The sequence below is a fragment of the Salmo salar genome, chromosome 10 (assembly GCF_965601325.2).
Source record: "Salmo salar chromosome 10, fSalSal1, whole genome shotgun sequence".
Lineage (NCBI taxonomy): Eukaryota > Metazoa > Chordata > Actinopteri > Salmoniformes > Salmonidae > Salmo > Salmo salar.
Window position 1 is genome coordinate 77,692,980 of NC_138300.1, and position 26,558 is coordinate 77,719,537.

General features: G+C 41.4%; 1 protein-coding gene and 1 long non-coding RNA gene across 2 annotated transcripts in view; both read right to left on the reverse strand.

Moving 5' to 3' along the window:
• Positions 1 to 26,558, reverse strand: part of LOC106561041 (cadherin EGF LAG seven-pass G-type receptor 1) — an 87,012-nt gene that overhangs the window by 56,593 nt on the left and 3,861 nt on the right. The window lies entirely within an intron of this gene.
• LOC106561043 (uncharacterized) lies at positions 19,420 to 26,552 on the reverse strand. Its single transcript, XR_014379059.1, has 3 exons — positions 20,422 to 26,552; positions 19,829 to 20,079; positions 19,420 to 19,725 (listed from the first exon to the last, which is right to left on the reverse strand). It is a non-coding gene; the product is annotated as an uncharacterized LOC106561043 (long non-coding RNA).

Below are 26,558 nucleotides of genomic sequence, written 5' to 3' on the forward strand. Positions count from 1 at the left end.
GAACTTGTCATCTCCCGTCTGGACTACTGCAACTCACTGTTGGCTGGGCTCCGTGCTTGTGCCATCAAACCCCTGCAACTTATCCAGAACTTTGCAGCCTGCCTGATGTTCAACCTTCCTCTGCACACCCCACTGGCTTCCAGTCGAAGCTTGCATCCACTACAAGACCATGGTACTTGCCCATGGAGCAGCAAGAGGAACAGCCCCTCCCCACATTCAGGCTATGCTCAAACCCTACAACCCAACCCGAGCACTCCGTTCTGCCGTCTCTGGTTTCTTTGGTCCTACCATCCCTACGGGAGGGCAGCTCCTGTTTAGCCCAGTCCAAGCTCTTCTCTGTCCTGGCACTCCAATGGTAGAACCAGCTTCCCCTTGAAGCTAGGACAGCAGAGTCCCTGCCCATCTTCAGAAAACATCTGAAACCCTACCTCTTCAAATAATAAATAATCCCACAGCACCTCCCCCCTCCCCCCAAAAAAACTTTTATGAAATAACACTTGCACTTGACTCGCCCCCCTTACTAGCTTTGACTTTGCTGATAGATACTTTATTGAGGGAAAATGTATTTACTATGACTGTGTTATGTGGTTGTCCCACCTAGCTATCTAAAGACGAATAACTGTAAATCACCCTGGATAAGACGTCTGCTAAATTACTCAAATGTAAATGCAAAGGAGAACAGTCCGTGTGCATATCTGCCTCCCCAAGTGCACATTTCACTGAGTGTAGAGCAGCACCCTAACATGGGCCTTTTCCCAGCCTGTCAGAGAGAAACGTGGCAACATTTCTCCAGCAGCACACGGTGGAGACGTAATAACACCTTACTTGAATCCTTTGTCAAACATCTTAAAAACAGGAACATCTAGGGATTGCAGGAGATGTTTCGGATATGTTGACACATACAGTAGTTCCGTAAAAAGAAACTTGCACATACTGAGCTTATAAAGTACTTCTTATTTTGTGCCAACCCTTCAGCCCCCATGGCCTTCCTCAGAGCTCTAACATGCATTTAGCCGTGTCCTGGAAACAGGACTATCAGCTTTGATTGAATATGGCTAACTTAGGGTATGTCTGTTCATTTGCTGACACACTACTGGTGGTTACGCCATTATTTTCCCTTACATGTTTGGGCTGAGTTCTATTGTCTCAATACTGACTTCACACAGTCATACCCGCCCCAACAAAACCCCAGAAGAATGCCATAAAAGCAGTGAGAGGCACCGCTAGGTTAATTAATGAAGCCTGTAGCAGTAAAAGTGTCCATATTGTGCCGTAAAGCCCTGTGAAAGGAGCTCGTGATAAGGGTCTTATAGGCACTCAGGAATGGGTGAGGCTCACATTGGAAGTCAACCTGTCCAAGTCGACTGCTTTTCATTCAAATCTGAGAGAAAAGAGTGGGAAAAGAAGGAGGGTGGGGAAATAAGAAGGTAAAAGGTAAAAATTGAAGGCTGCACGTTAAAGCAGGGCTATCCTGTTCCTGGAGAGCTACCGTCCTGTAGGTTTTTGCTCCAACCCCAATCTAGCGCACCTGATTCTAATAATTAGCTGGTTGATAAGTTGAATCAGGTTAGTTACAACTGGGGTTGGTGTAAAAACCTACAGGAGGGTAACTCTCCAGGATAAGGGTTGGAGAGCCGTACGTTAAAAGGAGAGGAGGGAGAAAGGAAAAAGAGAATGGGGGGAGAAAGAAAAAAGAGAATGGGGGAGAAAGGAAAAAGAGAATGGGGGAGGAAAGAAACAAAAGAGAGATGACTGAGAGGAGAGAAAGATGGGTGGAGAGAGGGGAAAAGACTGAGCACCACATAGCGTGCCTTTCCCTACTCATCCGCTTCTGGCTCTTAACAACATTGGTGGGGAACGTCAAGGCTTTGATCGAGGCAAAGGTATAAAACACCAGGAGAGAATAGCATGGGGTGGCTCTCAACTAACCATGGTATTTTAGTTTATGGGCATGTCTGTTCAACATTATCATAAGAAGATGCTACTGCAGAATAAAACCAATAGGCCTATATGGAATAACTAATAGGCCTATATGAAATAACGTGGATAGGGGTAGAGATAAACAGTATTGGACCTAATGATTACTGGGTTAAACTCATTAGCATAGTTGTAATAATGTAGCCTAGATCAGGGCTCTCCAACTCTATCCCTGTAGAGCTACCCTCCTGTAGATTTTCACTGCAACCCCCAGTAGTAACTAACCTGATTCAGCTACTATGATTATTATTATTTGACAATGCTGGTCATTTATGAACATTTGAACATCTAGGCCATGTGATGTTATAATCTCCACCTGGCACAGCCAGAAGAGGACTGGCCACCCCTCATAGCCTGGTTCCTCTCTAGATTTCTTCCTAGGTTCTGGCCTTTCTAGGGAGTTTTTCCTAGCCACCGTGCTTCTACACCTGCATTGCTTGCTATTTGGGGTTTTAGGCTGGGTTTCTGTACAGCACTTTGAGATATCAGCTGATGTAAGAAGGGCTATATAAATAAATTTGATTTGATTTGATCAATCAAATCTTATTTGTCACATGCACAGAATACAACTGGTGTCAACTTCACCATGAAATCCTTGCTTACGAGACCTTCCCAACAACGCAGAGTTTAAAAAAATAGTAACACAAGAGGAATCAAATAAAATACACAAGAATGGAGCTACATACAGGAAGTAGCAGTACCAGATCAACGTGCTGAGGTTTCAAATGTGCACTGAACAAAAATATAAATGGAAAATGCAACAATTTCAAAGATTTTACAGTTCAAATAGGGAAATCAGTCAATTGAAATAAATAAATTAGGCCCTTATCTGTGGATTTCATGACTGGGAATACAGATATGCATATGTTGGTCACAGATGGTTTGAAAAAAGATAGGGGTGTGGATCAGAAAACCAGTCTGGTGTTCACCATTTGCGTCATGCAGCGCAAAACATCTCCTTCGCATCGAGTTGATTATGGCCTGTGGAATGTTGTCCCACCCCTCTTCAATGGCTGTGTGAAGTTTCTGGATATTGGCGGGAACTGCAACACGTCGTTATAGAGCATCCCAAACATCCCACACAACGCCATACACGCTGTCTGCCATCTGCCCAGGACAGTTGAAACCGGGATTCATTTATGAAGAGCACACTTCTCCAGCGTGCCAGCGCCCATCGAAGGGGAGCATTTCCCCACTGAAGTCAGATACAACGCCGAACTGCAGTCAGGTCAAGACACTGGTGAGGATGACAAGCACGCAGATGAGCTTCTTTGAGACAGTTTCTGACAGTTTGTGTAGAAATTCTTCGGTTGTGCAAACCCACAGTTTGATCAGCTGTCCGGGTGGCTGGTTTCAGATGATCCCGCAGATGAAGAAGCCGGATGAGGAGGTCCTGGGCAGGAGTGGTTACATGTGGTCTGCAGTTGTGTGGCCGGTTGGACGTACTGCCAAATTCTCTAAAACGACATTGGAGGCAGCTTATGATGAGTATTCAATTCTCTGGTAACAGCTCTGGTGGACATTCCTGCAGTCAGCTTGCCAATTTCACGTTCCCTCAAAACTTGAGACATCTGTGGCATTGTGTTGTGTGACAAAACTACACATTTTAGAGTGGCCTTTTATTGTCCCCAGCATAAGGTGTACCTGTGTAATAATCATGCTGTTTAATCAGCTTCTGGATATGGCAAACGCAGTAAAGTGCTGTGCTGTTTGAATGAATGCTTACGAGCCTGCTGCTGCCTACCACCGCTCAGTCAGACTGCTCTATCAAATCATAGACTTAATTATAGTATAATAACACACAGAAATACGAGCCTTAGGTCATTAATATGGTCAAACTATAATTTCAAAAACAAAATGTTTATTCTTTCATTGAAATACGGAACCGTTCCGTATTTTATCTAAATATTGCTGTTACATTGCACAACCTTCAATGTTATGTCATAATTAAGTAAAATCCAGGCAGATTAGTTCGCAATGAGCCAGGCGGCCCAAACTGTTGCATATACCCTGACTCTGCGTGCAATGGACGCAAGAGAAGTGACACAATTTCCCTAGTTTAATATTGCCTGCTAACATGAATTTCGTTTAACTAAATATGCAGGTTTAAAAAATATATACTTCTGTTTATTGATTTTAAGAAAGGCATTGATGTTTATGGTTAGGTACATTCGTGCAACGATTGTGCTTTTTTCGCAAATGCGCTTTTGTTAAATCATCCCCCGTTTGGCGTAGTTGGCTGTCTTTTTGTTAGGAAGAAATAGTCTTCACAGTTCACAATGAGCCAGGTGGCCCAAACTGCTGCATATACCCTGACTCTGTTGCACAGAACGCAAGAGAAGTGACACAATTTCCCTAGTTAAAAGAAATTCATGTTAGCAGGCAATATTATCTAAATATGCAGGTTTAAAAATATATACTTGTGTATTGATTTTAAGAAAGGCGTTGATGTTTATGGTTAGGTACACATTGGTGCAACGACAGTGCTTTTTTGCGAATGCGCTTGTCAAATCACCCGTTTAGCGAAGTAGGCTGTGATTCAATGATAAATTAACAGGCACCGCATTGATTATATGCAACGCAGGACAAGCTCGATAAACTAGTAATATCATCAACCATGTGTAGTTAACTAGTGATTATGTTAAGATTGATTGTTTTTTATAAGATATGTTTAATGCTAGCTAGCACCTTACCTTGGCTCCTTGCCGCACTCGCATAACAGGTAGTCAGCCTGCCACGCAATCTCCTCGTGGAGTGCAATGTAATCGGCCATGATCGGTGTCCAAACATGCAAATTACCTAGTGTTATGAAAACTTGAAATCGGTCCTAATCGGCCATTCCGATTAATCGGTCGACCTCTAGAGGAAACATATGAATTGGCTACAGTAGGCTACTAAATAAACTTCCCAGTGGCACACTGACTCACCCAATGATGAAGATGGATCGAATAGGCTACACACCGGCGATGGCCGATGCGCTCGTTGTGGCAATAACCTAGATAAGCTATATTTGCTTTCCAAACTGTACGTTTTTCCCGCGGCTGTATTTTGAAATTTGCGAAAGGCAAACTGACAGCCTCAACAAACCATAGAAATATAATCCATAGATGGCCGTTTCCATTCAAAAAAGGACTGGGAGCCATTGCTAGTGTACCCATGAATTTAACAGTCAAATTGCCACATTACGAGGTTTCAATCCCTTCGGATTACATGTCTATGGCTACAACGCAACAAATGGTTCTCTACATTTGTCTCGCATGCTTGCCAAATTGTGGCCTTCCGGACTGTAGGCATACCGGTAACTCTCAAAATACAGGAAACACTTGAGTAAATGACGGATACAATGTACAGTGCCTTCAGAAAGTATTCACACCCCTTGACTTTTTCCATATTTTGTTGTGTTACAGCCTACACACAATACCCCATAATGTCAAAGTGGAATTATGTTTTTAGCAATAAAAAAAAAGAAAAGCTGAAATGTCTTGAGTAAATAAGTATTCAACCCCTCTGATATGGCAAGCCTAAATACGTTCAGGAGTAAAAATGTGCTGAACAAGTCACAGAATAAGTTGCATGTACTCACTCTGTGTGCAATATTGATTTTTGAATGACTACCTCATCTCTGTACCCTACACATACAATTATCTGTAAGGTCCCTCAGACAACCAGTGAAGTAAATTCAAACACAGATCCAACCACAAAGACCAGGGAGGTTTTCCAATGCCTCGCAAAGAAGGGCACCTAGATGGGTAAATACGTAGAAATGGAATATCCCTTTGAGCATGGTAAAGTTATTAATTACACTTTGGATGGTGTATCAATACACTCAGTCACAACAGAGATACATGTGTCCTTCCTACTGTAACTCAGTTGAAGTAGAGGAAGGAAACTGCTCAGGGATTTCACCATGAGGCCAATGGTGACTTTAAAACAGTTACAGAGTTTAATAGCTGTGATAGGAGGATGGATCAACTACATTGCAGTCACTCCACAACACTAACCTAAATGACAGAGTGAAAAGGAAGCCTGTACAGAATAAAAATATTCAAAAACATGCATCCTGTTTGCAACAAGGCACTAAAGTAAAACTGCAAAGAATATGGCAAAGAAAGTAATACAAAGTGTTATGTTTGGGGAAAATCCAACACAACATATCACTGAGTACCACGCTTACTTTTTTTAAGCATGGTGGTGGCTGCATCATGTTATGGGAATGCTTGTCATGGGAAGGGAATATTTTGGGATAAAAAGAAACAGAATAGAGCTAAGCACAGGCAAAATCCAGTTTCAGCAGGAGAATAACCTAAAACACAAGACCAAATATGTTATGGTGTGGGGAGCATTTTCCTGGCATGGTTTAGGTCCACTCATTGGTGTATTGGATCTGTTCTGGTGGCTCGTGGTGGCCCAACACCCTATTAAGACACTTTATGTTGGTGTTTTATTTTATTTTAGCAGTTACTTGTATGTGCTTGTGATAAAACTTAAAGCTGCAATATGTAACTTTTTGGACAACCTGACCAAATTCACATAGAAATGTGAGTTATAGATATGTCATTCTCATTGAAATCAAGTCTAAATCTGTTCTCTGTGCGCTAATCCTAGGCTTCCCATTCTTAAGTTTCGTTTTTGCATCTTCAACTTTCGGTTTTGTACACCAGCTTCAAACAGCTGAAAATACAATATTTTTACTTACAAAATGTTTTATCTCTGCCTCTGGCCCCCTATGGGCTTGGGCCCAGGGTGTTGAGCCCGTGTAAACCCCTGCATTAATCCAGACTTGCAAACAGCTGTGGAATGTCAGAAATGCTCAACCAAAATGTTTAATTTAAATGTTTTGTAATTGTTTCCCACAATTATGTTTTGTTTGAGGAATTCAGAGATTAGAGCTTAGTTCCAGCAGTGGGTGATGCCCTACTGGCCACAGTGTATTTGTGTAATCTCATAGGAAATACCTTCATAGAACTCATGCTTTACGTCTCAGATTTCAACAATTCCTTTTGTATCCCGCAGCATCCATTTTCGATTTGAAAATAAAGCCCCTCTTCGGTAAATGGGTAGCTGAGGAAAAGGGGAACAATAGGTGTAACTCAACTGAAAAAGGAAACCAATGCCTATAAAATAAATTCTGAATCAATAGTGTCAATACATTGCAGTTTTGTGATGAACAGTGAAACCAAATGCAGAATGTTCCTGTCAGCACAGTCTAGTAACTGTCAAATTGGCAGCTTTCTGAAAAAGCATCCAACTCCATCCAAATACAAAATATAACCGCAAACCCCAAATCAATGCTGTTCAGCATCTCACACGAAATAGTGGAACTTTTACTTTGAAGCCAAGTGTGAATTAGCCTATATGAGCAAATGTGAGCTAGTTAGATGAAACACCTGTTTTGACAGGCCCACTGTCTGATCCTGGTCTGACTGAGCCCCAGACACGAAGAGAAAAAAACAAATCCCTTCTTTCAGCGATTGTCTTTCCTCCGAGTTGCTGTCCCACAAAATGCTTTGTGTGAGCATGACAGAAATCTACATAAGGACAATAGCTCCCAATGCCCTGCTTCTAAAGGGTCTGAGAAGTCCCCCTCTCTGTAACTCCCAAAAAAGGGACCCGTTTTAGAACCCCCACCCCTCCTTAAGAATGTCCCAAGGAGTGAGAATGCTTCCGGTTGCTATAGTGACACCCTATGAATTGCCAAAGCCTCACAGTCTCCAAATTCCCTCTTTGCTCCTTTCTCCAAGGTTGAACCACTTTGGGGTCTAGTGGGAGATAGAAACCTCCCCCACAGTTTCTTTAGGCGGGACGGCCAGGTTAACCAATACTTTCACAGGGGTATTCCAGATAGTTTAAAAAGGGCCATTAACTACAGTAAAAAAAAAGGTTGTCTATAAGTTGTTTCGCCATAGAAAGCTCCATAAATAAAAGGTGAGTCACGTCTTAAAATTAGAGGATGCAAGGAATCAAGGAAATGCAACTGAGATTGTCCCCCAATCACCAACCGTCAGCACTTGAAGCACTTTAAGTCACGATGATGTCATCCTTCCTATGTGCTAAGTCTGGCATGCTGTAGTGTGATACTATCCCGTAGTACCATTCACTACAATAAAAGGATTTGACTAAAACTTGCTCAAATAAAGTAGGCCTTTTTCCGAGGGAATGGGAATGCCTTAAAGAAAACTTGGGAAAATCCTGAATTGTAACGGGCGAGTGATCTGAGAATATTTAGTGGGCTTAGCGGAAGCTTTGGAGGATTATCATGACAGTTTTTGTGGTTAGGAAGTGACACATCGGCCTCTTATATCGGCCCTAACCTTTCATCATCTAAAATCACTCCAACCCGGAATAGCTTACAAGTTGAACATAGTAAGGGAAATATTTATACCTCCATGCACATACTAAATAATATGTATATTTCATTTAATAAAGGTGCAATATAAATATATCTTTCTGCAATTCAATTTACATTAACTAAACTTAGGTTGAAACAGTATGGTCCCAAAAGCTTTGTCAATCCAACACCTCACTCTTATTTTATGAAATGACAGAATAGTTCAATAACATTAAGTTAAACATTGAACTATTTGGCTTCCCATTGGAATGCAGATCTGATTATAGCGAATTCCCTCCACGCCACTCTCTCCCCATGCTTAACTGAGCAGGGCATTTTGGGACTAACAAAGTTAAGGGAGAACACACCAAAACCACAAACTTTTATTTAACTAGGCAAGTCAGTTAAGAACAAATTCTTATTTACAATGACGGCCTACCCCGGTCACAGCCGGATGTGATACAGCCTTGTTTCAAACCTGGGATTGTAGTGACGCCTCTTGCGCTGAGATGCAGTGCCTTAGAGCGCTGCGCCACAAGGAGCACTGAGTATGTTTGTGACACAACTCTTCCAGTTGGTCGTAAATGAAGTAAGCATGAGTGGAAAATATGTGACTGAATGTTTTGGCATACAAATAAAATAAAATAAAAATATTTGTCACATGTGCCGAATACAAGCCCTTAACCAACAATGCAGTTTTAAGAAAAAAGTGTTAAAATATTTACGAAAATAAACTGTAAAAAAATGAAATAAAACATATTTTAAAAAAATAATAAAATAAGACAAATAGAAAATAACAAATAATTAAGGTGCAACAATAAAATAACAGTAGTGAGGCTATATACAGGGGGTACCAGTACAGAGTCAATGTGCATGGGCACCGGTTAGTTGAGGTAATTGAGGTAATATGTACATGTAGCTAGAGGTAAAGTGACTATGCATGGTTCATAAACAGAGAGTAGCAGCAGTGTAAAAATGGGGGGGTGGGGACAATGCAAAAAGTCCAGGTAGACATTTGATTAGCTGTTCAGGAGTCTAATGGCTTGGGGGTAGAAGCTGCTAAGAAGTCTTTTGGACCTAGACTTGGCACTCCAGGACCGCTTTCCGTGCGGTAGCAGAGAGAACAGTCTATGACTAGGGTGTCTGGCGTCTTTGGCATTTTTTGGGGCCTTCCTTTGACACCGCCTGGTATAGAGGTCCTGGATGGCAGGAAGCTTGGCCCCAGTGATGTACTGGGCTGTACGCACTACCCTCTGTAGTGCCTTTCGGTCAGAGGCCCGAGCAGTTGCCATACCAGGCGGGGAAGTACAACCGCGAGCTGCCAAGTGACAAAACCTAAATTACTTCTATGCTCGCTTCGAGGCAAGTAACACTGAAACATGCATGAGAACATCAGCTGTTCCGGACGACTGTGTGATCACGCTCTCCGTAGCCGATGTGAGTAAGACCTTTAAACTGGTCAACATTCACAATGACGCAGGGCCAGACAGATTACCAGGACGTGCACTCCGAGTATGCGCTGACCAACTGGCAAGTGTCTCTACTGACATTTTCAACCTCTTCCTGTCTGAGTATGTAATACCAACATTTTTCAAGCAGACCACCATAGTCCCTGTGCACAAGAACACTAAGGTAACCTGCCTAAATGACTACCGACCCGTAGCACTCACGTCTGTAGCCATGAAGTGCTTTGAAATTATGGTCATGACTCACATCAACACCGTTATCCCAGAAACCATAGACCCACTCAAATTTGCATACCGCCCCAACAGATCCACAGATGATGCAATCTCTATTGAACTCCACACTTCCCTTTCATAACCTGGACAAAAGGAACACCTTTGTGAGAATGCTATTCATTGACTACAGCTCAGCATTCATTACTAAGCTAAGGACCCTGGGACTAAACACCTCCCTCTGCAACTGGATCCTGGATTTCCTGACGGGCCACCCCCAGGTGGTAAGGGTAGGTAACAACACATCCGCCACGCTGATCCTCAACACGGGGGCCCCTCAGGTGTGCGTGCTCATTCCCCTCCTGTTACTTCCTGTTCACTCATGACTGCATGGCCAAGCACGACTCCAACACTATCATTAAGTTTGCCGATCACACAACAGTGGTAGGCCTGATCACCAACAACGACGAGACAGACTATAGGGAGGAGGGTCAGAGAACTGGCCATGTGGTGCCAGGACAACAACCTCTCCATCAACGTGATCAAGACAAAGGAGATGATTGTGGACTACAGGAAAAGGAGGACCGAGCACGCCCCCATTCTCATCGACAGGGCTGTAATGGAGCAGGTTGAGAGTTTCAAGTTCCTTGTTGTCCACATCACCAACAAACTATCATGGTCCATGCACACCAAGACTTTCGTGAAGAGGGCGTGTCTAAACCTATTCCCCCTCAGGAGACTGAAAAGATTTGTCATGGGTCCTCAGATCCTCAAAAAGTTCTACAGCTGCACCATCGAGAGCATCCTGTATGGTTGCATCACTGACTGGTATGGCAACTGCTCGGCCTCCAACCACAAGGGACTACAAAGGGTAGTGCGTACGGCCCAGTACATTGGTCCAGGCCAAGCTTCCTGCCATCCAGGACCTCTATACCAGATGGTGTCAGTGGAAGGCCCTAAAAATTGTCATAGACTCCAGCCACCCTAGTCATAGACTGTTTTCTCTGCTACCGCATGGCAAGCGGTACCGGAGTGCCAAGTCTAGGTCCAAGAGGCTTCTATACAGCTTCTACCCCCAAGCCATAAGACTCCTGAACATCTAATGAAATGGCTACCCAGATTATTTGCATTGCCACCTTCCCCTCTTTTACGCTGCTGCTACTCTCTGTTTATTATCTATGCACAGTCACTTTAATAAGTCTACCTACATGTACATATTACCTCAATTACCTCAACTAACCGGTGCCCCCGCACATTGACTCCCCTATATATAGCCACGCTATTGTTATTTTACTGCTGCTCTTTAATTATTTGTTACTTTTATTTCTTCTTTTTTTAGGTATTTTTCTTAAAACTGAATTGTTGGTTAAGGGGTTGTAAGTAAGCATTTCACTGTAAGGTTTCGGCGCAAGGTTTCACCTGTTGCATTCGGCGCAATTGACAAATAACATTAGATTTGATTTGGTTTTGATGCAACCAGTCAAGATGCTCTCGATGGTGCAGCTGTAGAGCTTTTTGACGATCTGAGGACCCACGCCAAATCTTTTCAGTCTCCTGAGGGGGAATAGGCATTGTCGTGCCCTCTTCATGACTGTCTTGGTGTGTTTGGACCATGATAGTTTGCTGGTGATGTGGACACCAAGGAATTTGAAGCTCTCAACCTGCTCCACTACAGCCCCATCTATGAGCATGGGGGCGTGCTCGGTCCTCCATTTTTTTATAGTCCACAATCATCTCCTTTGTCCGTAGCTTAGTGATGAGCTTTGGGTGCACTATGGTGTTGAACGCTGAGCTGTAGTCAATGAATAGCATTCTCACATAGGTGTTCCTTTTGTCCAGGTAGGAAAGGGCAGTGTGAAGTGCAATAGAGATTGCATCATCTGTGGATCTGTTGGGGCGGTATGCAAATTGGAGGGGTTCTAGGGTTTCTGGGATAATGGTGTTAATGTGAGCCATGACTAGCCTTTCAAAGCACTTCGTGGGTACAGACGTCAGTGCTACGGGTTGGTAGTCATTTAAGCAGGTTACCATGGTGTTCTTGGGCAGAGGGACTATGGTGGTCTGCTTGAAACATGTTGGTATTACAGACTCGTTCATGGACAGGTTGAAAATGTCAGTGAAGACACTTGCCCAGTTGGTCAGCTCATGCACGGAGTACACGTCCTGGTAATCCGTCTGGCCCTACGGCCTTGTGAATGTTGACCTGTTTAAAGGTCTTACATCGGCTACGGAGAGCGTGATCACACAGTCATCTGGAACAGCTGATGATCTCATGCATGCTTCAGTGTTGCTTGCCTCGAAGCGAGCATAGAAGTTATTTAGCTCATCTGGTAGGCTCGTTTCACTGGACAGCTCGCAGCTGTGCGTCCCTTTGTAGATAATAATAGTTTGTAAGCCCTGCCACATTCGACGAGCTTCGGAGCCGGTGTAGTGTATTATTCAATCTTAGTCCTGTATTGACGCTTTGCTTATTGTTTGGTTCGTCGGAAGGCATAGCGGGATTTCTTATAAGCGTCCCAGTTAGATTCCCGCTCCTTGAAAGCGGCAGCTCTACCATTTTTAGCTCAGTGCGGATGTTGCCTGTAATCCATGGCTTCTGGTTGGGGTATGTACGTACAGTCACTGTGGGGACGACATCATCGATTAACTTATTGATGAAGCCAGTGACTGAGGTGGTATACTCCTCAATGCCATCGGAAGAATCCCGGAATATATCCCAGTCTGTGCTAGCAAAACAGTCCTGTAGCTCCGCATCTGCTTCATCTGACCACTTCCTTATTGAGCGAATCACTGGTATGTCCTGCTTTAGTTTTTGCTTGTAAGCAGGAATCAACAGGATAGGGTTATGGTCAGATTTGACAAATGGAGGACGAGGGAGAGCTTTGTACGTGTCTGTGTGTGGATTAAAGGTGGTCTAGAGATTTTTTTCCTCTGGTTGCACATTTAACATGCTGGGAAAAATTTGGTAAAACGGATTTAAGTTTCCCTTCATTAAAGTCCCCGGCCACTAGGAGTGCCGCCTCTGGATGAGCATTTTCTTGTTTGCTTATGGCCTTATACAGCTCATTGAGTGCTGTCTTAGTGCCGGCATCGGTTTGTGATGGTAAATAGACAGCTACGAAAAATATAGATGGAAACTCTCTTGGTAAATAGTGTGGTCTCCAGCTTCTCATGAGATCCTCTACCTCAGGTGAGAAAAACCTTGAGACTTCCTTAATATTACATTTCAGTGAAACATAAGATATTACAGATTTTAATGTCCAGTTGGTAGGATAGTCTTGATCAGAGCTCATCCATTTTGTTATCCAATGATTGCACGTTGACTAATAGAACTGATGGTAGAGGGGGATTACTGACTTGCCGTCAGATCCTTACAAGGCATCCCGACCTATGTCCCCGATATCTCCATCTCTTCTTTATGCGAATGACGGGGATTTGTTTCTTGTCGGGTGTCTGAAGTAAATCCTTTGCGTCCGACTCGTTAAAGAAAAACTCTTCGTCCAGCACGAGGTGAGTAATCGCTGTCCTGATATCCAGAAGCTCCTTTCAGTCATAAGAGATGGCGGCAGAAATATTATGTACATTATAAGTGACAAATAATGCAAAAAATCACACACAATAGCACAATTGGTTAGGAGCCCAAAAAACGTCAGCCATCTCCTCCAGCGCAATCAGGTAGTTGGATTGAGTCAACAGTGGGCAAGTTCACATGTATCTTTAATCGGTAACTATGTATATCATAAAGCATACATTACACATCTAAAATGCATCATAAACATGTCATTATAGCTACAACAAGCAAGCTTTGAAAGCTGAACGCTCTGAATACAATACGTTTTACATTAAACAAGTCCAGTTAGTTCTGAGTATGTGACTGCGTCTCTTATTCACACACTCATTAAGCTTCAGCCAATATGTCATGTATATGTTGTGCTTGTAGATGTGTAATGTAGCCTATGCTTTATGATATAGGCCTACAGTCCAGGGTTTTTTTTCTGGATCAAAAAGGGGCTTAGGTGGTGGACGTAGCAGCCGCCAGCCGTTGGCACAGCTACATTTGAGACTCCCTCATCTTGGCATTGTATAATTTTTGGGGGGCATTTTTAAGCCAATTTTCTACAATTCTACACATTTCTCCATGAAACCTTTTTTTGTTTGTTGCTGTTTTAAAGCAAATTTCTTGCAATTCTACACATTTGTGACTAGTTTCAGGAAACTAGGCCTATGTCACACGTCACTACTTTACAGGAATGGCAAATTTACGTCATCGCAAATATGCCTTCTGGAACATGTGAACGTTCATGTGCCTTAAAAACAAACGTGTATGCCATCTGTAAATACGAATAAAATTGTTAAATTATGAGCATATTTGGTTTAGCCACGGAAAAAGACCGGAACTGTCCCGCTACGCATGATTGGCTGAGATAATGGATTGGATGGGCTGGACATGCCGAGAGATGAGTTCGGATTGGTCTGCCATGTAGCATGCTTCTGTCTATAACATGAGCTGCTCAGTATGTATAGGTAATCCTTTCTAACGCAATTTAAAAAAAAGATATCACGAAGAACTGCAACATAGAAGTTGACCGACTTATGAAATCAATGAAATGTCTTGTGGAAGCGGAGTATGATAGCTAAGGAGCTGGAGAAAATTCTGACGTTTGATTGCAAACATTACACGGAGGGAGTCGAAAAGAGAACGCCTGTCTCTGGATTACATCTTTAAACTAAGTGCAACCATGCATGACATCAGTGACAGAGGGAGAAGCGTTCATCAATGTAGTTTAAAGATGTGCGCTTAGAGTCGGGAAGCAAGTTCAGGGAGTGAGTGTTTTAATAAATAAACGGAACATAATACAAAACAAGAAACTCAAACAGCACACAGGCATGAAACAGAAACAATGATGCCTGGGGAAGAAACCGAAGGGAGTGACATATATAGGGAAGGTAATCAAGGATGTGATAGAGTCCAGGTGAGTGTCATAATACGCGTAACAATGGTGACAGGTATGAGCAGCCTGGTGACCTAGAGGCCGGAGAGGGAGGACACGTGACAGTAAAAGAGTCTAGCTAGTTACATTTTCAGATATTATATGTTTCAAATTTAGTCAGAAAGTTGTTTTCATTGCAAGTTAAAGCATACTGTTAGCTAGCTAGCTAATGTTAGCTGGCTGGCTCTCTAGCTAACGCTATGTGTATGATCTGTGTAGTAATATTATTTGTATCTCAGAAAGTGATTTGCATTGCTAGTTAAAGCCTAATGTTAGCTAGCTAGCTAACATTGAACCTAGTTGGTTAAATTTAGTTACCTGCTGATTCATGCATGGTAGTAACGTTATTAGTTGGATATGTTTAAAAGACTCCACTATGCAAGTAACCATTTCACTGTACCGTTTACACCTTCTGTATCCTGTGCATATGACAAATAAACATACATTTTATTTTATATAGTGTGTGTGAAGAACAACATGACCTGCACCAAAGTCAAATTAGGATATAAAGTTAGGCCAATGAGACAATGTCCAAGTTCCAAAATCCTCCAGTAGAATGCACTTTTATTTTACTAGACAAGTCAGTTTAGAACAAATTCTTATTTTCAATGGCGACCTAGGAACATTGGGTTAACTGCCTTGTTCAGGGGCAGAACGACAGATTTGTACCTTGTCAGCTTGGGGATTCGATCTTGCAACCTTTCGGTTACTCGTCCAACGCTCTAACCACTAGGCTACGCTGCCGCCCCCTTTTTTTACACTCACAACCGTAAGCTATTTTCTGTAACAAGCTCGCCATTAACTTGTAAATAATGATCTTGTTGTGAGTTTATTTTCCTGTAATAATGAATAAAAATGAGCTAGAGTTAAGACGTTGTAATCTAGGATATGGTCATTATTTGAATAGCTAGCTAGCTAACAAGCTAGAAACTAACCAAAACATTGTTTAGAACGTTGCTTTTAGTTGCCTGGTTTTCTAGATTGACATATTTTTTATTCGATTTTTTTTTACCCTCTTTTTCTCCCAAATTTCATGGTATCCAATTGGTAGTTACAGTCTTGTCCCATCACTGCTTGTCCCATCGTCCCATCGCTGCGACACAGCCTGGAATCAAACCAGGATCTGTAGTGACCGCTGCACCATTCGGGAGGCCCTAAATACATTTTTTTAATGGATGGGTTTGTTGGTGTTAAAATACACCAGTTATGCTATTTTGGACCACTAGGCTGCTGATGTCATGCAGCCTGTCATTTTTGTGTTTATACTTTTTGATAACGACAAGTTTGATGTAGGACGACAATAGAATGTTCATGATGTCACTGCGACAACTGTCTACAGACATGTTGATAGATGTAGTATAAACCAGCATTTAGTCTTCTAATCTTTGGTTGTTTAGCACATGGCCCCATGTGAATCTTTAAAGGGGCTAAGGCTTAATTAAGAGGGTGTGAACGAAGCTCAATGGGTGTAGACAAAGAAGAGCTCTCCAGTAGGCGTACCAAAACATTCAAGGCACATTTTCTCAAAAGTGGGGTTACAAGTTTATTAACTTTCAAAGCAGAATCACTTTCCCATTGTTCCTCAACTGTAGTGTATGAGCTACCATGAGTCTCTACTTTTATCCTATGTAAAACAAATATATGAAAACTGCTTAATTCATTGTTTTTGGAATGTTCAATTCTCCCAGTCTAGCTTTTATTTTGGTGATTGTTAGTTCTCAAAGATTATATTATTAAGAAATATACACTGAGTGTCCAAAACATTAAGAACACCTTAATAATATTGAGTTGCATCCCCACTTTTGCACCTCAGAACAGTCTCAATTCGTTGGGACATGGACTCAATAAGGTGTCAAAAGTGTTCCACAGGGATGCTGGCCCATGTTGACTCCAATGCTTCCCACAGTTGTGTCAAGTTGGCTGGATGTCCTTTGGGTGGTGGACCATTCTTGATACACATGGGAAACTGTTGAGCATGAAAAACCAAGCAGCGTTGAAGTTCTTGACACAAATCGGTGCGCCTATCACCAACTACCATACTCCGTTCAAAGCCACTTAAATATTTTGTCTTGCACATTCACCCTCTGAATGGCACACATACACAATCCATGTCTCAGTTGTCTCAAGGATTAAAAATCCTTCTTTAACCTGTCTCCCCCCCTTCAACTGCTCTGATTGAAGTGGATTTAACAAGTGACATCAATAAGGGATCATAGATCACACCTGGATTATTTTGTACACTCAGTGTACAGGTCCATTATGTTTTCTACATTTATATCTGGGTTTAGTTGTTTTAGTTTTCACTTTAATCCTTTTTCCATCCCAAAAATGTATAATAATAATTACACAGTTTGGATTTAGGCGACCCGAAAATGTGGTTTGCTGGCAGGATGTGTATACAAAACAAGACATGGAGACACTGTTCTCCACTTAGGCTAATGATCCCAGTGAGAATAAAATATGACAAAAGCACTAGGCAGCCAGCATCAGATTAAACAAATTCCAACTTAGAATGACATACAGCATAATGACACCCACAAAATGAGGTAACCTCTGTGGCAACATCTGTACATTCCAAACAGACATGCTTTTGTTGGCTAGTACATGTGCACCACCATTGTTCACATTACAGCGAGAGCATGACAAATTATGCGAATATGCAATTACCTGCTTTTCGTCAATGGCTCGCTTCAGGGATTGTCAATAAAGATCAAGGAAATCTTAAATCTCCACTGTAAACAAATGTTTCAACAGTGACACAGTCATGATTGTTCATTCTCTATGGCACATTTCCTTTGCCACTCTGTGTGAAGTCAGAGGATAAATGTGTAGCTGACAGCTATCTTCTCAAGGTTTCGCTTGAGGTAACATTCTAACGTCCAATAACACCTTTTGTAGAGTGGACAAAATTAGCACAACCCAGTCTGAGTTTAAGTCCCTACTTGCTGGCTGAGTGGGTATCATGCATCCACAAGGCTATGTTATCAAACTCCACAGCAAGCTGAAAACAGTTCAATAACCACATTTTTTATGAGTACTCAGAGCCACTGCAAGAACCCTTGATGTTTCCCTTGCCTAAGGTCCTACAATCGCAATGCTCCCTTTCTCAAATCACATCGCAGGACAAAACATAATCACCATTAGTTTAAAAGTCAACATGAGGTTGTGTGAGGTTTGTCTCAGTCTGCAAAACAAACTCTGGAAAAATAAATTTGTCTGGTTCACAAAATGCCACATCGCTGTCAAACCCACTTTTAGAAATGAAGGCCATTGGTTTGCATTAAGATCATGTCCTAAGCATCAGAGCATGCTGTTGGTAATTTTCCCAAATTGAATTGGGGGGGGGGCATTGGGTCTAACAGAGAGAGGTCCAGTGAACCCAGACACTAAGACCTGCCAAGTATTCTGGGCTAGGCATGGACGGCTAATCCAATTCTCATGGTTAGGGAAGCAATGCCCACAGATTCATGATAACTAAGCCCACATTTTGGAAGAGAACAGAGTACATGAGCAAAAAGAGGACAGAATTTTTTGTTTCTATATAGTAGTAGCAGGACTTGCACTAATGGAGAAACAGATCTCTGATGAAAGGGAAAGATAGTGACTATGTATATGAGAAAGAAAATATAAAGGCACGTGTGTGTGTGTGTGTGTGTGAGTACTGATACTCTATCCAGACACTCAAATTAACCCAAGAGTGGGCGAGTTGCAGCATGCTCTGATCTTAGACTGGAGTGCGTATGAGATGCACTAGGAATCATAAATTACGCACATTTCTTCCTGTAACATAGCCCTAATCAATCATTGTTTCTTAACAAAGATGTAAGCCAGAGTGTGTAGGGAGCATGCCTACAATGTAGGCCTCAAAGGAACGTCTGGTTAGCTGAAAAGAGTTCACAGATTTTCTCTACATTGCTATTACTTGTTTATGCTGGTTTTAAAGAGGAACTGCACCCGCTGATTTGGCCTCTTTTTTGGCATGCTCCTCAAGAAATGCTGGCAGCCATTACAGAAGCCAAATGTGAGTTGGCTTAGGGGTGTGGTTTGATGTGGGTGTTTCTTGGGTGTGCCCTTGTTTTATTGTCACATACACCAAATAGGTGCAGGGAAATGTGTTGTTATTACAGGGTTTTAATAACTTTCAAATATAGTAACAGGTCCACGTAGAATAAACAACCATTTCCATAATACCACAGAAGCAGTGTTCTACTAATATAACAATGTGCACCTTTCATCTTTCATTGTCATTCGCAGCCGATACGGATACGGTCTAGTGGTAATGGGGCTACCTCGGCAAACATGTCAGAGTGGTCATACCTTCCTGTGTGGTGTCCGATATACAACAGGAGTTCCCTGAGCCTGGTGCAGAATACACAGGGTTTCTCCCTCCCCATATTGACTGATACCATTCAATTATATAATTCAAAAAAGACAATACAAGTAAAAGTTGTGTCTAGTAAAACTTTTATACCAAATCTCTCTTCATTCAGAGACATCAGTAACAAGCCCGTCTGTCAGTCTGGACTTCATCACATCATCTTGCAAGTCTCCATGTGCTATCTCCATACATGTTTCTGTGAACACATACACACATAGTCACTGTTCTATTACCAATGGCAGTTCAGATAGGTAATATCTGACATACAAACAGGTACTATGTTGAAGTTCGAACAGGTCAGATCAAACCTAGCCAATTATGGTCTCCCTATCAAACGCCTGAGGCTGCCGTCCGGCAAAAGCATCTCCAGTCCATCTGTAGAAATAGGCAGAATTGAGGCAGAGTTCAGTGGCACATGGAATGAAAAGGGTGTTGCTATTACTAGACATTGGTGCTGTATTGTATTATTAGTGATCACCTTATTGTGGATGTGTTGAGCGCCAGATCTCTCGGCATCTCATGCATCTGTGAACACATGCACACAGTCACTGTTCTATTACCTATGTGAGTTAGGGATAGGTGATATCTGACACACAAATATATATTACGATGAAGTTTGTTCTCCATATCGACGCCCGTTGGTGAGCAGGCAAGAGGTGAGGCTGGGGTGAGGTCTTTGCCAGCACAGCATAGCAGCGTATATCAGTCCCTGGCCCCTCATCAAAGATACTGTTCGGTCACACACACACACACACACACACACACACACACACACACACACACACACACACACACAGAGCACTGATTACATTATTAATGATGGTGGTTATGGTTAGCCTGGTGGAAACAATCTGATTGCTGCGTTCACCTTTCTATTTCACTTCAGTTATCATAAAATGTAAAGTGAAATAGAATGGTGAAGACAGCGATCAAGTTGGTTCCACCACACTAGGTTATGCTCTGGACATTATATGCATCTAAGTAGAAAATAAACAACAAATAATGTCAGTTTAAATAAATTATGTTTCACAATTGGATTATCAAACGTATCAAAGTAATGAAGTGGGTTACCTTCTGTATTTCTACAAATGAGCCTGTGAAAGCTGTTGCTGCTGACAGGTGAATGTTGCTGGCCGGATAGTTGCCAACATTCATAGGAATGCTCACAGCGAGGTCATGTCTGCATGATGCTGATGAGGGCTCACTTGCTGGTCTTTTCGATGCTGCATGTTCAGCAGCAAACTGGACATCTCTTGAACAACTGCATCAGGCAATCAATCTAATGAGGTGATGTTGACTGAGAGAGCCTGTGACAGACAGGGTGATATAATTGACAGCCAAGTGGCAAATTGCATTTTGTTCTAATGAAAGGACAAAGCTTTTTGCTAATGCACTTCACAACCAAAATTAAAACTAGTTGTATTTGTTTGGCTGGGGAATTAGCTTACTAGTTTATCAAGCTAGGTATTTTTTTAATAGTACTTCTCACATAACACACATTACCTGTCGTTGTTGATGAAGCGATCTGTGTCATCAGGGCAGTAACTCGGGTTACTATCAGAGGCTTCATGATGGCGTGTCCTTTTCATAGGATTCGAGGGAGACTCTGGCAACAACGGAGGAGGTGTCACAAGGGTACTTGTGTCACATGACACACTTTTTTTTAACGTTTGACAAGCTGTGAAAATAGCAAGTGAACAGTGAATTAAATTATTTTTGGAGATTGCTAAACCATTCAAATCACATTGCTGGACATGTTATGATACTAGTGCTGAGCAATTAACGGAGTTGTAGCTTTCAACAGGCCAATATTCTACATAGTTTAGCGCAGAAAACGTAGTAATTAACTACAATGACGATAATCCATTGCGTGCCCACCTACTTGACTGGTCTGTGTGGAGCACTGAGACCCACAGATTGACAGAACAGAGAACGTGCAATCAAGAGGGATAGAAAGCAGTTGCTTCGCAAAGTATGTCTACCTGAAATACATGATCTAAGTGATTGATAGTTGATATTCAGCAGTCATAAAACTATGCCTTTATTTACTTTGAAGAACTACTAAAATTGTGATTTTGTCAGATGGCAAGGGCAGCAGCTCTATAGAGATGATACGATGACTTGGAATGAAACAATAAAGTCATCAAATTAAACAAATATTTAAGTAATGTGCAATATGAATAAATTATGGTTAGTAAGTGATTTGCAGTAATGGGCAGTCACTACCATTAATAGTTTTGTACTTTTATTAATTGTTTTATTCTGTGTTGTTACAGCATTCAAACCCACATAATGCATACTGCATTTCATGTCAACATTTCATGCAAAAAAAAAATTACAATCGAACCGAAATGACCTCAAAAAGCACTAATCGCTCAGCACTATATGATACCCACCTTCGCTCCTTCTGGAAGGTCCCGGCATCTGTTCATGACCAGGGGATCAGTCTAGTACCCAGATTAGATTAAGGCCGGTGACGCCGTTACAGTATGCAACCAACTGTCATATGTTTTGCTATGGCCCTGGGTTGGTTTGTTACTGCTAGTTAGTACACTGTTGTAGTCAGACATAAGTTAGATGGTACCACCATAGTTGCATCCAATATTTATTTGTGCCCTAGACATGGGTTGCACTTCAGAGGCTAATGTGACTGTTGTCTAAATTACACAAATTTAGAGTGGCATGGAAATATGATGACATGCTAAAGTAGGCAAATAATTAGTAGGAAACAACTTTGCCATATGTGACCGACCGGGCTCGATCTTATGTAGTGTTTTTACATTGGATAAAAGTAGAAACTCCGAGCTACAAAATGGTATATCATACACTACAGTTGAGGAACAATGGGAAAGTAATTCTGCTTTGAAAGTTGATAAAGTTGTAACCTCACTTTTGAGAAAATTTCCCTTGAATGTTTTGGTAAACCTACCGGAGAGCTTTTATTTTTCTACACCCTTTCAGCATTGTTCACACCTTCTTAAGCCTTAGTCCCACCCATCTCTTTAAATATTCACATGAGGCGATATCAAGACTAAAGGGTGGTTTATACTATGTCTACCGACAGTTGTCGCAGTGATATCATGAACATTCTATTGTCGTCTGACATCAAACTTGTCGTTATGAAAAGGTTTAAACACAAAAATGACAGGCTGCATGACATCAGCAGCCTGGTAGTCCAAAATAGCATAACTAGTGTATTTTAACACCTGTTTAAAAATGAAATTATATGTAAATCTAGTAAACCAGGCAATTAAAAGCAACTTTATAAACAATATTTTGGTTAGTTTCTAGCTTGTTAGCAAGCTAATGTTAAGTTAGCTGGCTAGCCAGTGCATAATATCATAATATAGCTGACAACAAATTCACTTTACCTCATTTGTCTTCATTATCACAGGAAAATAAACTCACAACTAGATCATTATTAAAAAGATAATGGCGAGCCAATTACAGCAAATAGCTCACGGTTGTGAGTGTGACGAAATAAAAGCAGGGCATTCTACCGGAGAATTTTAGAACTTGGACTCTGTCTCGTTGGCCTAATATTATATCCTAATTTGACTTTAGTGCATGTTCTTCACATTATCGTCTATGGTAAACACATACTATATCAAATAAAATCAAAGTTTATTTGTCACAAGCAAAGGATACAGAAGGTGTAGTGAAATGGTTACTTGCATAGTGGAGTCTTTTGTTTAGACATGTAGCTAGCTCAACAATTATCATAACTCATAACGTTACTACCCCGCATGAATCTGCAGGTAGCTAACCAACCAAGTTCAATGTTAGCTAGCTAGTTAACATTAGGCTATAACTAGTAATGCAAATGGCTCAAATATGAATAATATTACTACACAGATCATACAAGTAATGTTAGTTGACGAGCCATCCAGCTAACGTTAGCTAGCTATCTAGCTAAAAGTATGCTTTAACGTGAAATGAAAACTACTTTCTGACTAAATTAGAAATGTATAATATCTGAAAATGTAGCTAGCTAGACTCTCTTACCCGTATATATGGATGGACGCTTCTCCCTCTCTTGTCACAGATCCCATGGTTGCCCTTAGTTTGAAGATGTAATCCGGAGACAGGTGTTTTATACAACAGCCTTCTGTGTGTTCTCTTTTCGAATCTTTCAAAAAAGCAGCGTTATAAAGGAATACCTACACATACTGACCAGCTCATGTTATAGACAGAAGTGTGCTACATGGCAGACCAATCCGAACTCATCTCTAAGCATGTCCAGCCTATCCATTATCTCAGCCAATCATGGCTAGCGGTAAGGTTCCTATCTTTTTCTGTGGTTAAACCAACTAGGCTCATAATTTAACAATTTTATTAATATTTACAGATGGCATATGAAAGTTCATTTCTGCCATAAAACGCATTTTGCTAAAAAAAATGTTTACATTCAATTGGCTCTCCTGTGAAATAGTGATGTGCCACATACACCTAGTTTCCTGAAACGAGTCACATATTATGATGTTGTCAATTGACTTTGGAGAGATGGCAATTACTGTTACTAGCAATGTGAGTAAAAAATAGCTAGCAATGCTAACGTTAGCTAACTAAAATATGGTGGTCCCCTCAATCTTAGTTACCTGGCTAAAGTTATACTGCATCTACAGTTAATCTGGCGACGTCACAATTATGAAAAAAGTTTTTCCTATAAATGATTTGCATTCTTTTGAAATGTTTTCGTGTTTCTTAGACTAAGTTGTATTGAGGTAGGCTAACTTTAGCCAGCCATCTAGCTAGTTAGGGTAACTAGCATCTGCTATGCTAGCGATAACGATTATCAAAACATACATAACCTGATACATAACCAGCAGTCTATGATCTAGTTAGCGGTATACTCACCAACGAACTCCAAACACCTAGTCCTTCGGCAGGGCATGCAAACCAGATGGCTGTGCATCCTGCTGGAAGCATGCATTGCATGGTCAATCCTTATAGGGCTTTTCAGTCTAAAACGTCCGTGATCCTTTAAATGCGTTGGGGGCGATGAAACAGCAGAACCCCATTCAATGGTTTTTAGGGGTAGTCCCTCTAATGTGCTTCAACACCTGTCTTATCATAAAATAGTTTAATTAACTTTTAGGTTTGCTTTTTAAAACAGAATTGTGGTACAAGCAGTGATGTGTATTCATGGATGCCAAGTGAAGCCAGGCTTCACCAAAATTTTTTTTTTTTAATTATATATGAAAACATACAATCTTCTGTCTCTCTGTGTTTCAGAATTTTCCTTCAATTCACAAGAAGCTGAAAATATGTCACATGAGAAAGCATCAGAGTGAGTCAAACACTGCCCCTATGTCTCTCTACATGTAGGCCATCTATCTGATGCTGTATGGTCCAAACGAGTATGACATTGTTACCGCCCGTAGCATTACAGGTGAGGGAAGACAGCGAGCATCTGGCCTCCCTTGACAAAAAAAGTATACAAAAATTCCAATCAGCGTTGACCTAAACTGAGAGAGCTGAACTGTGAATGGTCCTGGCTCATGAAAAAAAAGTGTCAAGGGAAGCCAGCTTGGATTTGGTGTCACTCCTATCAAATCCCATTGAGAGCATAAGTAATTGACAGAAAAACTGAAATTGTTGCATCTTGTTGTGCTGTTGTCCTCTGGTGGCTAGCTACCCAGTTAGCTAAAATTGTCCCTTTCCTAAATTAGCCATGGATGGAGATAAGGATTCGGACTTGTGGTTTTACTTTATTCTCCGTACTGGCCAATGATTATAACGGCGATTCTGATCCAACCATTAATTCATACATTGTTGTGCCCCTGGCCTGAGAGGATGGAAGTTCAATATGTACTTAGATGTAGAAGGCTAATGTTAACTAGCTAACGTTTCCCGTGAATGGAAGTTTGCCTAGCGAGCAAGAATTTTAGCCAGGTAGCCTAGGTCAACAAAAAATAAAAGTGTGTATTATTTAATAGAGTGATAGACTGTTTCGTCAACATGAAAAAGAGGAGGATGTCATTGCCGTTTCTCTACAAGTAGAGTGAATCAACATGTTTTTCTTGCACAAATGCACACGCACACACTCACACAGAAATCAGAACCACGGACAGCCACATCATATTTAGCTTGTGTTGATAGGACTAAATAGTTGTTGGTAATTTTTAGTTGTCACTGTATTAGACCAAGCAGAGGTGATTTGATGAATTTAAAATGTGGAAGTTGAAATGGGGCTGGAATAGTGGAGGCAGTTCTTGTTTACTTTGTGACTGGTGGTAACTCGGCCTTTAGGCCTATACTGTATATAACGGTCGCAAGGCATATGAATTAACAGGTTATAGCGCAAACAACAAATTATAACAACACATAGGCTTGGCTTCCCCAGTGATTTTACACATGCACTGCTACCGGTAACAAGTGCCTCAACTTTGAAAGAGTCCCATCTTATTAATTCTTCAGATTGCAAATGTACCAATACAACAAGCTCAAGTAATAAATAGCATGGGGCTCTCTGGGAAAACAATAAACAAGTTGCCAAAATTGAAAATAAATGACCAAATGAATAACAAAAAATAGTGTCAACTACTTCAGGAAAACCATTTCTCTAGAAGACACGCAAACAATGTCACAAGATATGAAATAGCATGAGATCAAAGAGCACAGTGCCTGAGGATGGTCTTTGGACAACTTCATGCAATGCCATTGTATTTCTGCTACAAGCACAGCAGAGAGCACTGATGTTGAATACTTCAAGTCAAGCTATATGGTTAGAGTTGAACGAGAATACAGACAGAACCCAGCTAAGCCTGGTCTCATCTTGGGTATGTTGCTGTGCCTCCTCTTTTGGACAGAGGTGTTACAAAGAGTAGGGGTGCAAATCACATCAAAGGGAACAAAGGGGGGTAGTTGTCATGGCAACAATGCTGTTGAATAACATTTTGTGGATCTTTTAGTAGACAGCCAGCCAGTAATGGGCAATGTGGTGATTTAGGCGCAAACATCAGTCTTACCGTAATAGACATGCAACAGACTCCCTTTTCTAAGTAGAGACAAGTACCAGCAATAAAACGGATTTACAACTAGCACAATTAGTAGAGGTCTCATTGCAAGACAACAGCAACAACATCAAACGCATAGAAGAATGAAGAGAGGAGGTGGAAAGGACAAACTAAATATAAAAATATCTGCCATGCATATGGAGGTACATATAAAAGGCTATTGCATTCCAATTAACACAGTTTCATTAC